The sequence below is a fragment of the Theobroma cacao genome, chromosome 2 (assembly GCF_000208745.1).
Source record: "Theobroma cacao cultivar B97-61/B2 chromosome 2, Criollo_cocoa_genome_V2, whole genome shotgun sequence".
Lineage (NCBI taxonomy): Eukaryota > Viridiplantae > Streptophyta > Magnoliopsida > Malvales > Malvaceae > Theobroma > Theobroma cacao.
Window position 1 is genome coordinate 21,795,206 of NC_030851.1, and position 23,810 is coordinate 21,819,015.

The following is a 23,810-nucleotide window of genomic DNA, read 5'->3' on the forward strand; positions in this document are numbered from 1 at the left end:
TAAGATGTTTGGAAAATGAAATGGGATTGAATTGAATATTGAAAGTTGATATTCTTAAAACTTTTTAAAATCAGTTAAAAGTCAACTGGCATCGAGTTTGTTTATGATATACAAATTGCATTGTTTTAATACAAGTGCATCGTGTTTCCTAAAAATCTTCCGTATCGTTTGCTTGTTCCTTTCCTATGTTCACTCACTGAGTTTATACTCATTCTTTTCAACTTCATGTTTTAGTTTTCAGGTCCGAAGGTAGTTGGATTCCTAGGTCGAGAGGCTTCATTATATTCATCCTTTGGTAGGTTTACCATGTCACTCAATGATAGTACCCACGTCCAAAGTCGTTCCACTGGTAGTCAAGGGTCTGTTGTATGTTTATATGTGATGGTTTAATGTAAATTGTGAGATTTGTTGTGAACTCTATATGATTGGTTTAATTAACAATGTCGTTTAGGTCGACAATGATAACTCTATTTTGAGAATGATATATACTTGGTTTTCACAATTTAATTTTGAAGGAGTTATTATTGGAAATTATGAGGTTTAGATCTTAAAGAAAGAGAAGTGATAGATGGACTACTGAACAGGTTTACATAGAGAGGCTTGCTTGGGTCTGGTGGGCTCTGCCTATTAGGCCCATGCACCGGCCATGGCTAGGGATTTATCTTGTGCCAAAATTGCTATTTTTATATTTTATGTTTAACCAAATTTTAAGAATACACAATACTTGTACAATTGAAAGGTTTGGATATATAATAACATGTTGTACAAGGAAAATTACTAATATATCATTAAGAGTCCTTGTCTCTTGCTACAACCTCTTTCCCATTTTGGAAGTTCTTACTTGCTGTGGTTATGAAATGATAATATTTCCTATCATTTGCAGCATTCGATCAATCTACACCATTTGATCCTTAAGAGTTTGTAATTTTGTTTGTGGATTCTGTTGACCTTTAGCACTTGTTGGGATAAGACAATATGCTGACTTAAATGTTGATGCAGTGGTGCGTGTTGCATCAACTTAATAAGCTACAGGTACTTTTATACCAAAATCATGATGTGAAAAAGGCATGCAATCGAATTAAAAATACAATATTTACCATACGTAAACCTTAACTTGAGAATTAAGAGTATTATACCATTTGTCCTTGGTTGTTGCAAACTTCCAAGTGTACAACCTCAAATGGTGATCAACACATATGGCAATTTATGAATAACTCTAAAAAAGATTGTGGTTGCTTATGCTTGTAGAATTTAACCAACAAAAAAAAAAAAAAACACAACCAAGATCACAAGGAAGATCAATCAACAACAAGGAGATTAGCTTTCGAGCTAGTTGTGATCCACATGGTTTCCTTTTTTTAAGTTGATCCACATGGTTTCAAACAATCATTGCATAAATCTTAATAAGTATATGGAAACCAAGAGTCGCACTAAAGAATAGAAGAAACAATGGTTAAATTCAAGAAGAAAGTGAGTGGTTAGCTCACAAGGTTTAGGAAGATGAATGTCAATTCACAAGAACTCGAAAACCTACTTTTTGAATTCCTTACAAGTCTATAAGGTTTTGGTTGTTTATGAATTGATTGGAGCCTTAATTGATCCTTCTCAATGTGCAACATAAGTATCATATTTATAGGTAATTAAATTAATCCTAATCTTAGTATGATTTGCATAATGTCACATCCCATTTATGAAGGTGTAACACCCCGTGACCTAAACGGTGGTTAATACGACTTTATGAACAAGATTAAGACCAATAGAGGTCAATTTAAAAGTTTAGGAGCGGTGAAGGAGGAATGGAGTATTTTGGAATAAAATATTCCATACATAATAAAATAATAATATTTATCGAGGTAGTCGTAATGGAGTAAAAAGGAGCAATGGGCCTAAATTGAGATAAACTAAACTGTTTTGGGACCCCGAAAGCTAAATGAAAAATTTTAGAATTTAATAATATTTTATTAGTAAAAAATTATTAAAATAATATCAAAATATTCCTATTGTGAGTGGCGAACAAACTCACATAATCTATGTGTTGAACTTAAGTGGGGGAGTTATAACATAATTTTGATGATTTGATGAATAAAATATTATTTTATTGATTCTAGAATATTATTTAAATGAGTAAAATTTTAGTGATGTAAGTACTAATAATAGTACATGTGAGTTTGGAAGGAATGGAGAGATGAAGAATTAATTGGGATAATGAAATGTGCATGTGGATTCACTATTACATGCAAATTATTACATGCAAAAAGGAGAAGGTTAGTGGGAAACATGTGGGATGCGCACCATGTGAAGTAAAAAGAAGAATGAGAATAAATGTTGTTGCATGTAATGAGATTGGTACATTAGGTGGCCAAATGAGGAAAGAAAAAGGTGGGATGCATGTGACTTGAATGGTTTAATGAATGACCAAATAAAATATAAAGTAAAGGTTATGCATGAAATATGATTGTAGGTATAAGGTGATGCATAGAATAAAGGATGAAGAAAGAAAGAATGAGGGAGTGAAGGTGGCGGATGGAGAAGATAAAAAAGGATAGATATTGGGCCAATGAAGAAGGGAGAAAATTGGTGCATGAAAATTGAGTGGGAAATAAATTGGTCTAATGAGAAGTGAGGAATAAAATAAAGAAGAGAAAGGTGGAGAAAAGGTTTTGAGAACATTGGCAAAACCGTACCTTTGAAAGTAAAGGAAAAGACTCAATTTTCAAAGCAAAAAGAAGGAAGAAAGGAGAAAGAAAGAGAAAAGAGAGAGAAGAAAGAAGAAAAGCTAGAAGAAGGTTCGGTTTTGGAGAAGATTGGAGAAAATCGAAAGGTTTTCTCTCACATGCCATTGTTGAAGCTTGAAGGAGAAATTGGTGGTTCGTGTCACAGCCCAATTTTCGGGCCATGACCAGCACAAGGGACTAATGGGTTCAGCCCACCAAGCCCAAGCAAGCCTACTTGCATGATCTTATACGTTAATCCATATTCCTTTAGAATCCAAAATTCATAATGCTCAATTATAATTCCTTTGAAAACAACTCATAAAACCCAGTCATGTATTCATAATGGCATCATCAACCATTAGATACATACAAATAATTTGACAAATGAATCTCAGCATTTCACAACAAGTAGTCATATACACGTAATTTGAACTTGACCGTCAGCGGAGTGATTCTGGGCACGCTTGATAACAATTAGTGTCATGCTAAACCTACCGAGCAATGTATAGGGTGGAGCACCTCGTCCTAGGATCCAATCACCTTTAACTCAGGAAACCTAAAACATGAATTTTAAAAACGTGAGTATAAACTCAGTGTGTGAACATAGGAAGGGAACAAGCAACGTTAAGGAAGGTTTAGAAAGCATGATGCACTTAAGTTTAAAACAATGCAATTTAATTTATATCTATTTAAAAACTCCTCATTCAAACCCTTGGTCGTTTAGTTACTTGATGACAAAAGTCTCATGAACAACAAGGAAGTTGAGAAGTGAAAATTTTAGTAGATTTCAAGCAAGTCAAGCATAATAGATTGACTCTCATCGCAGCGAAAAGGCATTCTCGCTACAACAAAATTCTAGCCAGATAAAAATCCAAAGGGCTTTCATTGCCACTGGAAAAATCCATTCATGCCACATTGCACATTAAATTGAACACATTGACAATACTCAAGTTTTCAACAGTCAATGCAATCACATTTTAAATCCAAACATCTCTATATAGTAAATATATATATAAGCACTTACACCACCATCACCTCACTCGGCTGATGTGCATCATTACCGGCATGTGCACTGCCCACTCTGCACATGCACGGTTGGGCTCCACTCATAAGGGACGACCTTCACTACAAGCAGCCCTTTCCTCCTTCAGCGGCGGCTCCACTCATAGGGGACAACCCTCGCTACAAACAGCCCTTTCCTCATTCAGCAGTGGCAACAAACGGTACCTATCAGAGCACTAGTAGAGGATAGCCCTCTCTATAAGCCCCTGGGCGGAAAGTCACACTTCGCCACTGTTCACATGTGAGAGTTCCCAGGGATCGGGTTAAACCCTTTGCTTTGATACCAACATTGTCACTCAACCGGCATGTGCACTGCTCACTCCGCACATGCACGGTTACATCAATTATACAAAATTACTTAACAATATATATATCATATATCTTTATATACATATCAGCGTCATATAAAAGTACATAGATTCATCACAATCATGTTCCACATCATAAAATCATTTCACTTATGGCTTGTTCCTATGCATTTTGAAGAAAAGATAATTTAAACAGTTCAAGTGGTTCGTTCAAACGTATATACCTCTTCCCAAAACATTTTTGTGCAGGTTCACTCACCGATATTTGTTGAATCTTTACTCGACTCAAACCTCCACTAATGGTCTAAATGGAACTGTGGGGCCTCGTTGGGACCTATCATCACAACAACATCACAACTAATCCGATTTGCATAATTATAGTTCTAAAAGCTATCCACTAAATCATGTTCAGCTAGTTATTTTTAACTAGTTTCCATCTACCATTAAGTGACTATATATTTTCACTATTCTAGTCACACTACAATGAATAACCCACCTCAACAACAAAACACTCACCGATCTAGCCACTAGCCATTCTCAACAACTAAAAAGAAATCAACTCAATTTCACTACTCACCTTGGTAGCTTTACAATTGAATTTCTTTTCCAAAAGCTTTTAAACTATCATGAAAATATCACTTTCTCTCTCTAGAACATCCAGCTAGTGAGAGAGTGTAATAAGGAAAGGTTTTTGAGGGTTTTATGGTGAAAAAATAGAAGAGCACAAAGAACTCTGTGAAAAGGTACACAAAACATGAAAAATCGAGGTTAATTCAAGGAAATATATGGAAATTCAAGGCAAGCTTCCATGGTGGGGGGAGGGGTGAGAGAACATGGGAGAGGAAGGAGAAGAAGAAGAAGTGTTGGAAATTTGAAGAACATCCTAGAAACTTAGATTTTTATGGCTTAAGTTTATCCATTTCTACCAAAATTACCAAAATGCCCTTAACTATGTCATTTTGTTTTTCCATTTCCTTTATACAATCTTTTCACTTCTTTAACACTGAGACAAGGTCCATAAGGGTCTAAAAATGCTCGGATTCATGAAAACTTAAAAATGTTAACTCGAGATGCAAAATGATCGTTTTACCCTTTTTTGTTTCCTTCTATTTTAATTTAGTCCTCCCAACATTTATTTAACTCCAATTTCCTTATATTACCTTCTTTTACACATGTACAAACAAAGTATGAAGTTTGTACTCCAACGCAGTCTCCCCATAATATTTAAAATATTTATTTACCCGCGCTATCTTTACTTAATGAAGACACTCGGCCCCATTAACGTCATTTTCCTCCAAAATTCTCTCATTCTTCTTCTTCCCCACCTAGATTAACCATATACTCCTTCTTTATGAAAAATTTTGATACTGAATAAAATATTAATATTTTAATATTATTTTATTAATAAAAATTATTTTATTTCAAAAATTTCCTCTTGTCTCCTCTTGTCTCCTTGGTACCCAAAATACCTTATTAGGCCTCAATTGACTTCCGAATCACTTTTTATCTCACAAATTCTTCTTTAATAAAAATATCATTATTTTATTATTATTTCCTCGTGTGCGGAATATTTTATCCCAAACTATTCCTTTCATCTTTCATCATTTCTAAACATCGTAATTAACCTCAATTAGCATCCAATAAGTTTTTATTAGTCACCATATCAAAGTACGGAGTATTATAGTTCGGTTTAGTGATTCCAAGGTAAGGAAGGTAGAAGCTGTCATTTTGTTTGAATGCATGCCTTGTGAACTGATTGTAATGTGAGATTATACTTGTGCTAGCAAGAATCTTCAATAATTCAAAAGAACAGGGTGCATGCATGTGGGTTGATCTTAGAAATACGATGACTTTGAGCAAGACAAATAATGGGTAAGTGCTTTTAACATTGAGATCATAAATGGAAAGGAAAAATAAGATGTGTATTGATTATTTGTGCTTATGGTAGCAATGGTGACCGAGGATGTGAAGAGATTGTGAGCTATATGTGGAATTCAAGATAAAAATCGAAAGGTAAGCAAGGTGGAACTTATGTTTAAAGGTTTAATTTGGCAGCAATGTGGGTACCTTATATTATATTGGACTTGGTTGGTTGAGAGTTCAAAGATTACATGTTAGATTATTGTGAATAATAAGGATGAAAAATGTGAAATTAGATTAAAGATTCATTGATTAAGGTGCTGCTCATATATATGTACAATTAAGTATAAATATGGAAGTAGACATAATAGAGAGGTAGATTTGTGAAACCCTGACCTTCATAGATGCGTAACTCAAGGTGGAACTTATGTTTAAAGGTTTAATTTGAGCTAATGATGCTAGTTTTACGTTACTTATAATTATTTTATGTCGTTATAGGAGTAGGATCAAAAATAATTTTAATTGGTGAAGAAAGGTGCATAATGAATAGTAGCCCTATTTACATATGTTTTGGGTTTTCATGTATATCTCCCACTAAAAAGGTCCAAATGATATAATATTTGAACCATTTGAAAGCTAAGAGGCAGGGCTACAACTTTGATGTTTACCACTTTTCCATGTTCTAGCAGGAAGGTGGTTAAAATCTTTATCAAAATGAGAGGACTGTGCTAGAAGAACAAAAATTGGCATAATGTTTGAGCACCATGACGCTGGAAATTGAGAGTCGCGACCCTCACGTAAATTTCACAAATAACAAGATTTTAGTGTTTTTGAAGCTAGGACTTTTGGGGGTTACTTAAGGGACTTCTTTCAGAGGATTTTGGACCTTTTCCTAGTGTTAAAAGAGTAAAAGATTGCACAAGAACAAAAGGAAGACAAGTGGCATTGCTAAAGGCATTATTGTAATTTCATGAACAATTGGATAAGTTTTAACTATAAATATCTTCATTCTCCAGCACCTTCCTCAGATTTCTAGCATTTCATCTTCTTCTTCTTTCTCCCATCCCATATTTCTTCACCTTCCATGGGAGCACTCTTCAATCTTCCATAACCCTCCCAAGTTAGCCTTCATTTTCATGCTTTTGTGCATTTTTTTATAGAACCTCTTATGCTCTTTCACTCTTTCACCTTAAAACCCTTGAAATGTCTTAGATCAATACTTTCTCTCACTAATTAGGGTTTTAGAGAGAGAAAGAAAGACCTTCTATAATAGTTTGGGAATTCTTGAGGAGATATTCAATTACAAATCTATCAAGGTGAGAATTTAAATTGAGTTGATATTTTAGTTGTTGAGAATGATTAATAGTTAGATTTATGAGTGTTTTGTAGTTGAGGTAGTTTATTCATTTTGGTGTGATTATAATAGTGTAAATAATTAGCCACTTGATGGTAGTTGGAAGCTAGTTAGGAATAACTAATGGAACATGATTTAGGAGATAGCTTTCCGAATTATGGTTATGTGATTGAGTTAATTATGATGTTAATGTGTGATAGGTTCCACCGAAACCCCATATCACCATTCAGGGCATTAGTGGAATTTGGAGCAACTATAAGAATCAACAAAGACAGGTGAGTGGACCTGCATTTCAAAATTTGTTTTGAGAATGTGAAGGTAATTATACAAACATTTAAAAGATTTTATCCAGCTTTTCTTTAAAAATGTACCTTGGGAACAAGCCTTTGGTGAAGTGTTTTTATCTTTTGAAAATGTGCTATATAAATGGTTTATGTGTTATCACAATATGATGATATGTATAATATGCATTGGGTGTTTCTTTCGTATGTTGATGTGGACTCGGCTATGTGCGAGTAGGAGTGCGCATACGTCGATGATGACTCAGCTATGTGCGAGTAGGAGTGCGTATAAGTCGATGCTGACCCAACCATGTGCTAGTGGGGAGTGCACATGAGCTGATGACGATGGGAGAGTGCGCATGGTGATGGATATATATATATACATATATGTTTGCACATGTGTGACTATAATGTATGTGGAATCCTACTTGCTAAACCTTGAGCATTTTTTTTTAGTGTTCCAAATTGATTTGCATTGTAGTGAAATGGTTTATTTGGGATGAAAGGAAGTCTTTCTTGTTGCTTTGTTTCTCGCTGCAGCAAGAATGAAACTTTCTCTGCCACTTATCACTTGGTTGGTTTTTGCCATATTTTCCACTTCTCGAATTTCATGTTGAATATGAATTCTCTATCATCACATGATTTATCAACCAAGGGTTCAATTAAGGGTTTTAATAAGGACTTAAGCTAAAGTGCATCATTTTCAAATAAGTACATTATGATTTCAAACTTTTCCTTATTATATTGCTTGTTCCCTTCCTTCTTCACTCACTGGGTTTATACTCACCATTTTCAACTTCATGTTTTCAGATCAAGAGGCAGTTGGTAACTAGGTCGAGGTGTCTTCGTATATTCGACCCTTGGTAGGTGTCTCGGCATTCAATAGCTGTACATTTCTTTAAGTCTCCCCACTGAAAATCAAGTACTCTTTTTTATTGTGTATAGACAGACCCAATGTAAATTATTAAGACGTATGTTTAGATAATACATGTATCTTTGATTAGTAATGCCACTACGAGTTGGCAATGTTTAGTATTATATTAATTCGGAGTTATGAAATGTGATTTAGCAACTTTGATGGAACGATGAACAGGTCATATGAATAGGCTTGCTTGGGCTTAGAGGGCTGTGTCCTTTGAGCCATTGCGCCGGTCATGGCCAGGATTTGGGTCGTGACAAGATTATTATGAGGGATTCTTGAAAATAAAGAGAACTAAGAACATGGAATATAGACGTCACAACCCAATTTCCAGGCCATGATGGTGCAAGGGCCCAATGGGCTCAGCCCATTAAGCCTAAGCAAGCCTACTTAATTGATCTTATACATTAATCCATATTCCTTTAGAATCCAAAGCTTGAAATGTTCAAATACCGTTTCTTTGAAAATGATTCATAAAACCCAATCATACATTCATAATGGCATCATCCACCAATATATTCATTAATAGATTAACAAGGATTCTTAATGTTCACATTAAGTATTCACATACACATAATTAGACCTTGACCGTTAGCGGAGTGACTTTAGGCACGATTGATAACACTTAGTGTCACATTAAACCTACCGAGCAATGTATAGGGAGGAGCACCTTATCCTAAGATCCAATCACCTTTAACCCAGGAAACCTGAAACATGAATTTTAAAAACGTGAGTATAAACTCAGTGAGTGAACATAGGAAGGGAACAAGCATCAATATGGGAGGTTTTAGAAATCATGATGCATTTATGTTGAAGACAATGCAATTTAACTCAATTTCTTGTCACAACGGAAATCTGTCTTTGCTGCGGTGAAAATCAAATGGGAACCGTTTTTCAAGTTTTAACATTCAAAAATCAATGCAACCACAATATAATTTCCAAAACCTCTATATATATATCATATATAAACATATATATAACCACCAGCCTCACCCCTAACTCTATCTCAGCTTATTTGCACTACCACACCACACATAGCCAGGTCAGCACAGTTCATGTGCCCTCTTACACCGCACATGGCTGGGTCAACACAGCTTATGTGCACTCCTACACCGCACATGGCTACGTCATAATTATCACACAAAAATATCATTTAATGTATAATATACACATCAACATAATGTATAAACTCATGAATTCATCATGTTCATATCTCATAATATCAAAGCATTCCATCAAGGGCTTGTTCCCATGCAACTTTTAAAGAAAAACCTACAAAATATTTCAAGTGGCTCAATCAAGCATAAAATCATTTATTCCTAAACATTTTAATGCAAGTTCACTCACCTGGCAACAACGAGATATTAAGTTACTATTTGTTCGGAGGTGTCTCTAACTATTTTGACTGGCCGATCGCTCGTTATTTACCCGACATGCCCCCACAATACTCTAACTTTATCTTTGCACTTCCTAGCAATAATACGAACTCAATATATTTAATTACATATGATACGAGCAACACTTCAATCAATTAATCCTTACTCATATTTATATTTTCCCTCATATCATGAAACCATCTTTAATTAACTCACATCTTAATACATTTTTACTAAAATTACTTATATCCATTGCTCATGTAATTCCTTAAATTATATCACCGGCAACTTAATTTTGATGTCACGTGTCGACTTCAGCCTTTCTAAATAATTTCCACCCAAATCCATCTTATATTTCCACACATAATCCACATATATGGCAGCAACAATCATTCTCACTTTAACTCGATTATTTCCTAGTTTACACGCATCGTTATCTATCTAACTTTCAATACTTTGTTTCTCAATCCTCCATCCACAATATTCCTTTTTCATTTCTTTCAAATGACATGCCATACAATCTTAACAATTTTCAACTAGCTTATGTAAGTAGATCCTTTCAACAACCATAATTTCCCACAATATTCAACTAACCGTAGGCTTTAAAACATAGTGTTAAGCTTACCATTTTCCTTTTCCACTTTGAGTCCTTCATGTACCCATGGGTTTATTGGCTTACATGTTATCAATTTTTCTCCAATCAAGCCAATCTTTGCTGCCACAAGAGATTTCTCTAAGTCACAAACTCATTTTCAAAGACTACTCAAGCCAAAAACAAGAATTCTTACCGTTCCTTGCTTGGATCACCAAAACCAAGCTTTTTTTTCTTCTTTTCTCTCTTTTTCTTTCTTCTTCTCCTAGAGTTTATATGTGCTGGAAATTGGGGTTAGAAGTTGTAACTTTGGTGCACAAGAAGTTGGGAGAAGAATGAAGCAAGAAGAGAAAAGAAATGAAAAGAAAATAAGGAAAGAAAATGAAAGAAAATTAGTTTTCCATGGGAGAATGAGAGAATGGCACTGGAAGCTTCAACAATGAAGAAGCAAAAATATCTTGCTGGGAGGATAAGGACTGTTTTGGGGTGATAAGGATGAGAGTCAAAGCTTCCTTTGGAAGCTTTGATCAAACTTTATGCAAAATTATCATTTTACCCTTTAAGTTTCTTTCCATTTTAATTTAGTTCTCCCAACACTCATTTAACTCCAATTTCCTTCTATTATCTTCTTCTACATATGTACAAACAAAGTATGAAGTTGGTACTCCAACGCAGTGTCTCCATAATATTTAAAATATTTATTTACCTGCGTTATCTTTACTTAATAAAGACATGCGGCCCCATTAACGTCATTTTTCTCCGAAAATTTTCTCATTCTTCTTCTCCCCTAATTAGGTTGCCCATATACTCTTTCTTCATGAAAAATTTTGACACAGAATAAAATATTAATATTTTAATATTATTTTATTCAAAAAATTTCCTTTTGTCTCCTATTGTCTCCTTGGTACCCAAGATACCTTATTATGCCTCAATTGACTTCCGAATCACTTTTTCTCTCGCGAATTCTTCTCCCAAAAAAAATTATTATTTTATTATTATTTCCTCGTGTGCGGAATATTTTATCCCTAACCATTCCTTTCATCTTTAATCATTTCTAAACATTACAATTAATCTCAATTGGCATCCAATAAGCTTTATTAGTCACCATATCAAAGTACAAGGTATTATAATAGAGCAATAAATATGAGTTGAATTGTGGTGACATTTACTAAGTATATTGAGTTTAATTTGCTGCTAGAAAGTGCATGAGTGAGGAAGGTTTTCCGTGGTGGTGTACCGAAGGGCGTAACAGGTGACCAGCAAGTAGAATTAGCGAGAGGCACACTCGAATCAATGGTGAAGTAACATCTCGCTATTGTGAGGTAAGTAGAAGGTGTCTATTTCAAAGTTTCATAAACTATATAATGTTATACGTATAATAAATATTGCCAATTTTCTTTAAATGCATTGTGAAAAGCATGAGTTGGTAGAATGCTAGGTACTTGTGAATGCCATGTTTTTAAGAGCGTTTTATATATATATATATATATAAGCTATATATGTAAAAGGTTTTACAAATTGCGAAACAAGCTCTTTACCATGATTTATGTCAAAAAGTGCCTTACTGGTTTTTGTGATGTGCATTCATGAATAAGCTTTATGTTCACCATGCTTGAATTTAATATTTCAACCTCATGCAAAGGTTTTATATCATGAATTCTTACAAGCGGATTGATAATGTCACCGTGATTGGTATTTTGGAAATAGATTTAAAATAAACTTTTGAAAACCTAAATTCAGTTATAAATGGTTTTGTCAAACCAGCAGATTCGAGAGTAGATCACATGTCACATCAGGATAGTGTGACCCTTGTGCACAAGTGAGCTCTAGCTAAGCCACAGTCTGTGATATATATATATATATATATATACGTGGCAAGGCCACGAGATGATATACGTGGCTGGGCCATGAGTTGATATACGTAGTTGCGACCACATGGTTTCTCTGATGTCAACCAACATTGACGAGACTGGCATGGCTGTGGGAATCTAGTGAAGGGGGGCCTCCTGGATGTTATTACGTGGAAGCGGGTCCACAGGTTGATTATTACGATTACTTACTTGAGAGTGATATCTCTTTGGGTTTTTAAACATGTATTCTTTCGCATGGTGAGAATTACTAGTTTTTCCACAGCTCCTTTATTTATACAATGATTTTGTATTTAATTCCTCGAGGATGAGATGATTTATGAGCTTGTGTATAAGCTTTGATAATGCTTGATATTACGGGAGCATGCGTGCTTATGCTAGTTTGATTTGACTAAAGGATATTAAATGATTTCGATGGTAGAAATCTTTTTGTAATGACCCCTCCTCTGTCACTACTTGCATCCGAGACCTCCGGCAGATCCCACCAAGTCCCCAACAAGCCTTAATGGAATTTCTCGATAACTCATCATACACGACCACCAGTCCATGTAATGCTTAAGCACATATATTCTCGTGTCATGAATTGAGCCATAGACATAATGAAACAATGCAATTTTTAAATCATGTGGTCATAAATACATATATATATATATACAATGGAGTCTAAAATTTCCAAGTTATCATTTATATCAAATCTCATATCTATTACACATTAAATAGCTTGGTGCTACAACACAACCTCTAATAGCGGAGTGACTTGGGATAAAATGCTAGGAGATGCCTTTACCTTTCCGCGGTGGACTGTGTGCAACAATGATTACACGCTAGGCTGATCCTTGTTTGTAAAAGGGGAAATAAAAGGGGGTGAGTCTCACAAACTTAGTGATCATCAGCTTTGTGAGTAGGACGTAGATTGGAAACAAGCAAACAACAGATAATTTTGAATATTAAAATGCATGATTATAAAAAAAAAATAATTAAAAGGGAAGTTTGTTATCACAGGCTAATTTCCAAGCCATGACCCGCGTAAGGGCCCAATGGGCTCAACCCACAAAGCCTAAGCAAGCCTATTTATATAATCTTGTACATTAATCCATATGTTTTGAAAATCCAAAATTCGTAATGTTCAAATATAATTCCTTTGAAAACAATTCATAAGACCCAATTATGTATTCATAATGGCATCATCAACCATAATATACATCTATAGCTTGACAAATGAGTCTTAGCATTTCACATCAAGAATTCATATACACATAATTAGACCTTGATCGTCAGCGAAGTGACTCTAGGCACGGTTGCTAACAGTTATTGTCATGGTAAACCTATCAAGAAATGGATAGGGACGAGCATCTCTTCCTAGGACCAGTCACCTTTAACTTAGAAAACCTAAAACATGAAGTTTAAAAACGTGAGTGAACATAAGAAGGTAACAAGAAATGTTAAGGAAGGCTTAGAAATCATGATTTCCTTAAGTTCAAAAATAATGGAATTTAGTTTATTTCTTATTAAAAACCCCTTATTCAAACCCTTTGTTGTTTAATCACTTGATGATGAAGGATCCATGACCAACAAAAAAGTTGAAAAGTGAAAACTTTAGTAGAATTCAAGCAAGTCAAGCCTAATAAATTGATTCTCATCGAAGCGAATAGGCATTCTCGCTGCAACAAAATTCTGGCCAGATAAAATTTAACGGGTTTTCACTACCACAAGGAAAATCCACTCATGGCACATTGTACATTAAATCAAGCACATTGACAATAATCAAGTTTTCTCAATATTCAATGTAGTCACATATTATTTTCATAACCTTTTCTATAGCATATAAGAAACATATTTATAGCATATATATATACAAGCATGTATACAACCACCACCTCACCCAGCTCATGTGCACTCTGCACCGCACATAGTCAGAGTCATCGTGTGCACCCCCACCTTGTGCACAACTAATGCCATCATGTGTTTCCCCCACATCGCGCATATAACATATATCATCATCATCATGTGCACCCTTACATCGCGCACATGGCATATATCATCATCATCATCATCATCTGCACCCCCACATCACGTACAACTAATGCCATCATGTGCCCCCCCACATCGTGCACATAGGCAATCTCATCATCCACACTCCCTCACCTTGTCATCACCAACATGTGCAACCCCCATATCTCGCACATGCACTGTTATAATTATCACACAATATTAATGGCACGTCCTAAATTTCGGGCCATGACTGACACATGGGCCCAATGGACATAGCCCACTAAGCCCAAGCAACCCTATTTACATGACTCCATTCATCGATTTCATTATTCGTTCTTACAACTGTATTTCGTAATTTTCACTAACGAGTATGTCAATACTTTTCTATTGACTATATATTCACATTTATATGATTCAAAATAATGTCATCCGTGCCATTACATAGTAGCAACATTAATCAATATAGACATCTATTCGCTTAAGATATATATATATACATGTCTTAACAATTTACATCAGGGCACGTGTGTTCAACAAAAAGGATTCTAGATTTCTAGCGGAGCAACCGTAGCAAAGGTGCAGCTACCGAATGCCATTGATACCTACCAACAGATGGATAGAAGTCTATGAGGACACCTCCACCTAGTTACCGACTGCCTCTTGATTTGAAAACATGAAGTTGAAAATGGTGAATATAAACTCAGTGAGTGAACATAAGAAGGGAACAAGCAATCAATAGGAAGAATTTGGAAATCATGATGCACTTGTTTCAAAAACAATGCAATTGATTTGGTTTCTTACTAAAAACCCCTCATTTCAAACTTTGATTAATAACCTCATAGTGTTGCAAAAACCCAAGATCAATCCATGAAGTTAAATGGGTGAAAAATATATCAAAATCAAGCAAGGTAGCAAGCATGGCAGCAAGTTTCTTGCTGCAGCGAAGTTCATTCTTGTTGCAGCAAGATTCAGGAGGCCAAAATAGAAAGTTTCTTGCTGCAGCGAGAAATAGTATCAATTTGAATGTGTTTTAGTTTTTCTATCATATCTCTCGCTACAGAAGTTCAATTGACCTGATTTTTGACCATTAGAAAGCTAAGAGACAAGGCTACTACTTTGATGCTTACAACTGTTCCCAGTTCGGACGGGAAGGTGGTCAAAATCTTCATCGAAGTGAAAGCACTACATTAAAACCTGAGAGTTTCTCGCTGCAGCCAGTTGTTGGCTACCAAAACAAAATGTTTCTTGCTGCAGTGAGAAAGCATTCTCGCTGCAGCGAGAAGTAGGGCACCTAAGTGTAAAAATGACATCCTTTGCACTAAAAATCCATTTAGTGTTGCAATAAAAATCAATTTGCAAGAAAATGGAAAATTCTCAAGATTCATCATGGCAAATTTCACATGCATTACAACCATATACCATATTCAAGAACTTTTATTTCACAAGCATATATATACTTATATAGATAAATAAACACCAATACCACCATCATCTCACTCAGCTCATGTGCATCCCCCCACATCGTACACATAGCTGGTGTAAAACCCAACCTTATAAACATGTCATGACATACATGCACTGAGTAGCATGTTATTACGCTAGGAAAGCACCTAAGAATAGACGAAACCCGATATTGTACCTAACGGTACACTTGAGTTGATTTAACCTCGAACTAGTTCAAATAGGAATCATAGGATGAAATTTAATATTTTACAGTCCAAGAATGACTAAAAATGATTGTTTGGAGTTCAAGGGTTCATTTGGGGAAAAATTTGAAATTTTGATGTTTAGGGACAAAATCGTCATTTTGCCACCTAAGATAATAATTGGATCATGGAGTGAAATTTTTGACGAAGATTAACTATTGGGAGTATAATTTAATAATAGGAAGTGAAAAATTTCAATTTTGGCAATATTTGGAACATAGGGGCAAAACGATAATTTTGTCGTCCTGGGGTAAAAATCTTAATTTTCACCACCCAAAACTTGTCAAAATTATAGGATTTATTTATTTTTTGTATGAATAACTATGGTATTTCCAGTGGTGAAAAATAGAAGTTTAATGGATGAAATTTAAAAAACGGGCCAATGGGAAAGTGACACATGGCACTTTTTAATGATTTAATATTATTTTAATGAAAAGTCAGCCCATTTAAACCCCATATTAAGTGATTGCCAGCCATAAGGAGAGAACAAGAGAGCAAATAGAGAGGAAAGGAAGAAAAGAGAAAAACTAAAAGAAAACTAGAAAATTTAAAGGGGAAATCGTGTTTTTCGTCCGTTTACGCATCTAACGGTAAGATTTTTCGACTTTAGCTTGATTTCTACCTTTCTTATGCCTTTGTTTCCAGTTAGCATGCTTGAGGAGAGAGATCAAAAAGTGATATCAAGGGCTGGACGAAATTCAAGGGGGAGGAATTTGAAATTTTTATATTTTGACTTTTAGTTAAATTGATAGTTTGAGTTAGTTAAATGTGTATAGAAATCAAATTGGGCAAGAAAGCATGAAATTTTCAAAATACCCACCCTTGGCTGAATGTTCAATGATGTACAATGATGATGAACTGATTTTAATTCTAAGAGAAATGAAGAGAAAATGATGAAAAATGGTTAAATGTGATAGAAAAACGAAGTGAAAAATTAATCGAGTAAATGTCCCATTTTTGACCACATTTTTCGAGGAAAGTGAGCTGATTTTGGTGATTTTAGAAGGTTATTGGCTGATATTTAATGGTTAGAAATGTTGGAGAGAAAATGGGATAATTTAGAGCTAAAATGGAGCACGTTAGCAATTTAACGGGTAAAGTGCCAAAAATAGGTTAATACCGCGTTTAAGTCGTTTTAGGCTCTTGCATTTCATACCATGCATTAGTATAGGATTTAAGTCAATTATATAGTGATTTAGCATCAATGTGGTGAATTGTGTAATTTTTGCAATGTGTCTAGGAGGAGAGCCTTCCGGTAAAGGCAGGGTAGTCGCACCCGACGAACAGTGATCGGGGCACCTAAAAAGTAATTAGTTTGTACAAACGGTGAGTAAACCTATTATTATTGTAATTTATCTAGAGTTTATTTTTAAATGCTCTTCATGGATTTTATGAAACGAAAATGAGATTAAAATGGGATTTTTTATGTTTTAGAAATAAATGTGACAAATAAATATATTGTCTTGATTTTCTGAAACAAAAAACTTTTAATCATGAAACTGAGTAATTGGAGGCTGCCAATTGTCTTGAAAAATATATTTTCCTATGAATGGCTTATGATATATGAGTATATGTGGCTACATTTTATAATTGCATTGGGAATTTATGTAAGTTGTCTTTTACTATGCAGGTTGGGTAAATAAATAAAAGTCACGTTATATTGTCAAAATTTTATTAAAATTGGTGGGTTTAGTCACTGCAGTGATGGGTTTTCATGGAATGCCTATTAGAGGGGCACGGTAAACCCGGTTATATAGTTACTCTGGTAGTAGAGGAGAGGAAGGTAACTCCCGGGGTAGTATTAGAGTTCACTTCACGTCAAAGGCCCACGTCAATGTGTAACTCGGCCAACGCCAAGGAACGACTTGTTTTAAAAATAAAAATGTGTTTCACATGTAAATATCTTAACAACCTTGGCGGACTTGGTTAGATGCCTCGGCCAAGGTATCCCCGAGGATTAGTTTTGGCTTGAGCCTTGTTTTTAATAAAAGTTATAAGCCTTAATAACTGTTTTGGTAAATTACAAATATTTTATGGTTTAAGAAATAAATTGAAAACCTTATGAAATGGTTTGTAATTTGTTGTTTAAACTTGCCTCCATGTTACTTGCCTTTAGATATTTATGATAATGTCTGTTTACTCATTGGGATTGCGACATCTCACCCACCTCTTTTCCAAATATTTTAGGCTTGTGGTAGCTTGTAGATACCCATTTTGTCGAGGATTCCAGTTGACCCCTCTATCTCACAGACAGTAGGTTACTATCACCAACACTTGGTGTATTTAAGGGGCACTTGTCATTGTAATTATTATTGTACATTATAACCTTGTAAATTATTGTATGTATGAATTTATTTTACTTACACGTGTTTCTATAAATATTGTTTTATATAAAAATACTATATTTTAATCAATATTTTAAATAGTAATATTTATCTATAAATCCTTTTAAAATAATTTTGTCTTTTGATTTACTTAAGTCGGAAACGATTGGTAATTGTTTAAAACGGAATGTTTAAAAACGATTGCTCACAAAAAAGGCAAGAAACTAATATGTAAGCCTTGCGGGGTTCCGATTGGCATTCCGGACAATAAGTGTCAATCGAGACGTCGCGGTGGTTGTCATGGGCCCGAGGGAGGTTCTGGGTCGTGACAGCTGGAGTCATCGTGTGCATCCCCCCACATCGTGCACAATTAGTGCCATCATGTGCATCCCCCCACATCGTGCACACGAGCACTTTCATCATCTAACTCCCTCACCACCGTCATCACCGGCATGTGCATCCCCCCACATCATGCACATGCACAGTTATCATTATCACACAATATCAACCATCCATGCACAACATATATATATATATACCAACACAATGTAATAGTGCATATATCCATAACAGCCACAAGTCACAACATAAAGACAATTTATCAAGGGCTTGTTCCCAAGGCACTCATTTTTAAGAAAAGTTGGATAAAATCATTCAAAGGTTTTGTTCAATACATTCACATTCCCAAAACAATTTTGAAATCCAAGTTCACTCACCGGTATTTTGTTGAACCTTTAGTCGACTCTAACTTCCCTAATGGCCTAAATGGGACAATGGGGTTTCGTTGGAACCTATTATCACATTAGCATCACCATTAAGTCAATTCACATACTTATAAATTCTAAAAGCTTTCTTTTAGCTAGCTTCCAATTGCCATTTTAGTGGCTATCTATGTTCACTATCCTAATCACTCTAAAGTGAATGAACAACCTCAACTGCCAAAACACCCACAAGTCTAAACACTAATCATTTTCAACACTAAAAATCAATTTTAATTCACTACTCACCTTGGTAGCTATGTATTTGAAATTCTTTTCAAAAACTTTCAAGCTATTATTGAAGCTCCCTCTTTCTCTCTCTAAACACCTAGCTAGTGAGAGAAAGTATGGAAATAAGATTTTTTAAGGGTTAAAGTAAGAATGTGAAAGAGTATAAGGGTTCTATGCAAAAGTGCACAAAAGCTTGAAAATTGGAGCTATTTTGAGGAAGGTTATGGAGCTTTCATATCAAGCTTTCATGGAGGATGAAAGCAATGTGAGATGAGAGGAAGAAGAAGAAGAAAAGCTACGAGAGAATGAAGAAGCTGCTGGAAGAAAGAGATATTTATAGCTCAAACTTATCCACTCCATTTACATTACCAAAATGCCTTCAACAAGTTAACTTGTTCTCCAATCCTTTATGCAATCTTTTTACTCTTTTGACATTGAAACAAAGTCCATAATGGTCTAGAAATGCTCGACTTCGCGAAAACTTAAAAATTTTGACCCGAGGTGAAAAATGACCATTTTACCCTTATCGTGAAAATCATCATCATTTTTATTTCCCTCGTCATTTTACCCATATTTTCATCATTCATTTATGCCTTAGGCCTACTTAGGCCTTAATATTATTTAAAACTTACTTTTAGGGGCTTACTAAGGAAATGACGAAACTACCCTTAGCCCATGTTATTACGTCTATGCATAGTTATGAGCCTATAGAGGTTGAGGTCTCACAATTAACTATCAATAGACAACATATATATATCAACATAATATGGGAGCACAAGGATTCATCATATTACACTTTCATAACATATAATGATTCATCAAGGGCTTGTTCCCATGTGAATTTTAAGAAAAACTAGTAAAATAATTCAAGTGGTTCAATCAACCATATAATCATTTATTCCAAAACATTTTGATACAAGTTCACTCACCTTACGATAGCTGGATATTACATTGCTATTGGTTCGGAGGCGTATCTAGCTATTGCTACTTGTTGGTAGCTCGTTATTTCCTCTAGCACGCTACCACAGTTCACTACCTTTACTTTTGTACTTCCTAGCAACAATCCGAATTCAATATCTTTAGTGTACCTCATTTCTACTTCTATTTTTCCTTTAATCATGAATCCTTATTCAACTAACTAATATCTTGACACATTCTTTACCAAAGTGGCCTTTATCCTTTACTTGCGTAATTCTTTAGATTATGGATACCGACAACTTATTTATGACTCTAGCACATATATAAATCTTGTCTAAGGATATTTATCAAGTTTATCCATCATTTCCACAATAATTACCTAGCATATGGCAGCAATTATAAATTTACTTCCATCAAACATTTTCTAAGTCTACATGTACCACCATCCTCATTTACATGTTGCCACCAAGCATAACATTAATATTCATTCATGCACACCAACATGGTCACCATAGTTACCACAAAATGATTGACACATCATTTTTCCAAAGATTTAACCAACCAGGAGCTTAAAACACAAAAACCCTTATCTTATGTTTCTTGAATCTTGAGACCCACTTGATATTTTTTTAATTACTCTTGAATCACTTACTACCCAAGCCTTCCACCTTTCTCTCCTTTCTTTTCTTAGCTGATTTTCTCTATTTTTCTCTTCAATTGCATCGGAGTCAAGTGAAAATGGGGTGGAAGTACGAAAATGGTGTGGAAGGAAGGAGATGGAGAAGAAAAAATGCCATCTTGAAGAGATAAGGATCAGCCAAGGATAATGATGAAGAGTCAAAGCTTCCTTTGGAAGCTTTGACCACTTTAATGGCAAAATTACCATTTTGCCCTCTAAGGTTTTCATCCTTTTTAATTGTATCCTCCCACAATCTTTTCATTCCAATTTCTTTCCATTATCTTCTTTTCCACATGTACAAATGAAATATAAAGTTTTAATTCCAACACAGTGTCCTCATAATATTTAAAATATTTATCTACCCACACTATCTTTATTTGATAAAGGCACGCGGCCCCATTAATATCATTTTTCTCTGAAATTTCTTCGTTTGTCTTCTCTCTCACTTAAATTGACCATATACTCTTTTTTCATGAAAAATTACGATACTGAATAAAATATTAATATTTTAATATTATTTTATTTTAAAATTTTCCACTTGTCTCTTTGGTACCCAAAACACCTTATTATACCTCGATTCACTTCCGAATCACTTTTTATCTTGCTAATTCATCCTCAATAAAGATATTGTTATTATTTTATTATTATTTCCTCACGTGCGAAATATTTTATCTTAAAATACTCTTTTCACTTTTCATCACTTTTAAACATTCCAATTAACCTCAATTAGCATTCGATAAGCTTTATTAGCCACCATAACAAAGTACGAGATATTACAATCTCTCCTACTTAAATAGAATTCGTCCTCGAATTCTCTTCAACATCGGGTTGTTAATCTCACTCAATGATCATATTTCATTTCCTTCTTCGTAGGGAATTTGATTTACGCACCTCATTATCTTCAATTTGACTAGAACATTTTACCAGGTTAGGGTACGTAACTTATATTTATTATCATCTTTGAGTTAAAACCACGGTACCCTTCTCAATTGTTCTTTCTTATCACTAAGATCCCCAGTATGCCTTTAATTCCGTCACTAACCTCAAATATATCTTTATTTCGATTCTTGTCAAACCTTTACTTATTCACTCACCTCGTTTACCTCCAGTTCAACTAGAATGCTTCACTTATGTCTGTTATCATCCTTTTTAGGGCCTTTAAAGTCAATAATAAGATTATAAAACCATTTAAAACGAGTAATAGGGCTTTTAAAGGCATGAGTGACTATAAATGGACTTTTCTTCTCAATCGATGGCTTTCGCTTAACGTTTTCTATGGAAAACATTCACCCATAATCTGTTTTAACAAAAAATGTAAAAAAATTCAACTTAAAATCAATAATGAGATTATAAAACTATTTAAAGCAAGTAATAAGGCTTTCTAAGGCATGAGTGACTATAAATGGACTTTTCTTGCTTATGGATGGCTTTCGCTTCACGGTTCTTGAGGTAAACATTCAATTATAACCTTTCTTAACCAAAACTGTAAAAAAACTCAACTTCAAGTCAATTATGAGATTATAAAACCATTTAAAGTGAGTAATAAGGCTTTCGAAGGCATGAGTGGTTATAAATAGACTTTTCTTATTAATCGATGGCTTTTACTTCATATTTCTTGAGGCAAACATTCAATTATAACCTATTTTAACCAAAAATGTAAGAAAATTCAACTTAAAATCAATAATGAGATTATAAGACCATTTATAGTCCATTTATTGCGCGATGTAGGGGTGCACACGACGATAATGATATATGCCATGTGCACGATGTGGGGGGAGCACATGATGGCATTAATTGTGCGCGATGTGGGGGTGAACACGATGATGATGATATATGCCATGTGCACAATGTGGGGGGAGCACATGATGGCATTAGTTGTGGGTGATGTAGGGGTGCACACGATGACTCCGGCTATGTGCAGTGCGGAGTGCACATGAGATGGGTGAGGTGGTGGTTGTATACATGCTTGTATATATATATGCTATAAATATTTTTTTATTTGTTATAGATAAGGTTATGAAAATAATATGTGACTACATTGAATATTGAGAAAAATTAATTATTGTCAATGTGCTTGATTTAATGTACAATGTGGCATGAGTGGATTTTCCTTGTGGCAGTGAAATCCTTTTAGATTTTATCTTGCTAGAATTTTGTTACAACGAGAATGCCTTTTCGCTGCAGTTAGAATCAATTTATTAGGCTTCACTTGCTTGAATTAAACAACCAAGGGTTTGAATGAGGGGTTTTTAATAAGAAATAAACAAAATTGCATTGTTTTTAAACTTAAGTGCATCATGATTTCTAAGCCTTCCTTAACGTTGCTTGTTCCCTTCTTATGTTCACTCAGTAGGTTTATACTCACGTTTTGAAACTTCATGTTTTAGGTTTTTTGAGTTAAAGGTGATTGGTCCTAGGACGAGGTGCTCCTTATTATCCATTGCTTGGTAGGTTTACTATGAGACCTTGACCTTCATAGACTCGTAGATAGAAATATACGAGATATCCCTAATCAGGGGTAATTTCGTTATTTTCTCAATAAGCCCATAAAAGTAAGTTTTAAACAATATTATGGCTTAAGTAGGCCTAAAGCATAAATGAATAATGAAAATATGGGTGAAATGACAAGGAAATAAAAATTTTGATGATATTCATGTTCTAGGGACAAAATGGTAATTTTGTCACCCTAGGACAAAATGAGAATTTTTCAAATTTTGCACCACCTGACACTTGTCATGCCCATGGATTTTAGCCATTAACATTTTACATTGTGGATAATTGAAACATTTTATGTGGTGGAGAGAGATTGCTTAATGGATAAGTATTACACATGGACCAATGGAAACATGCCATGTGTCAAGCTTGGAT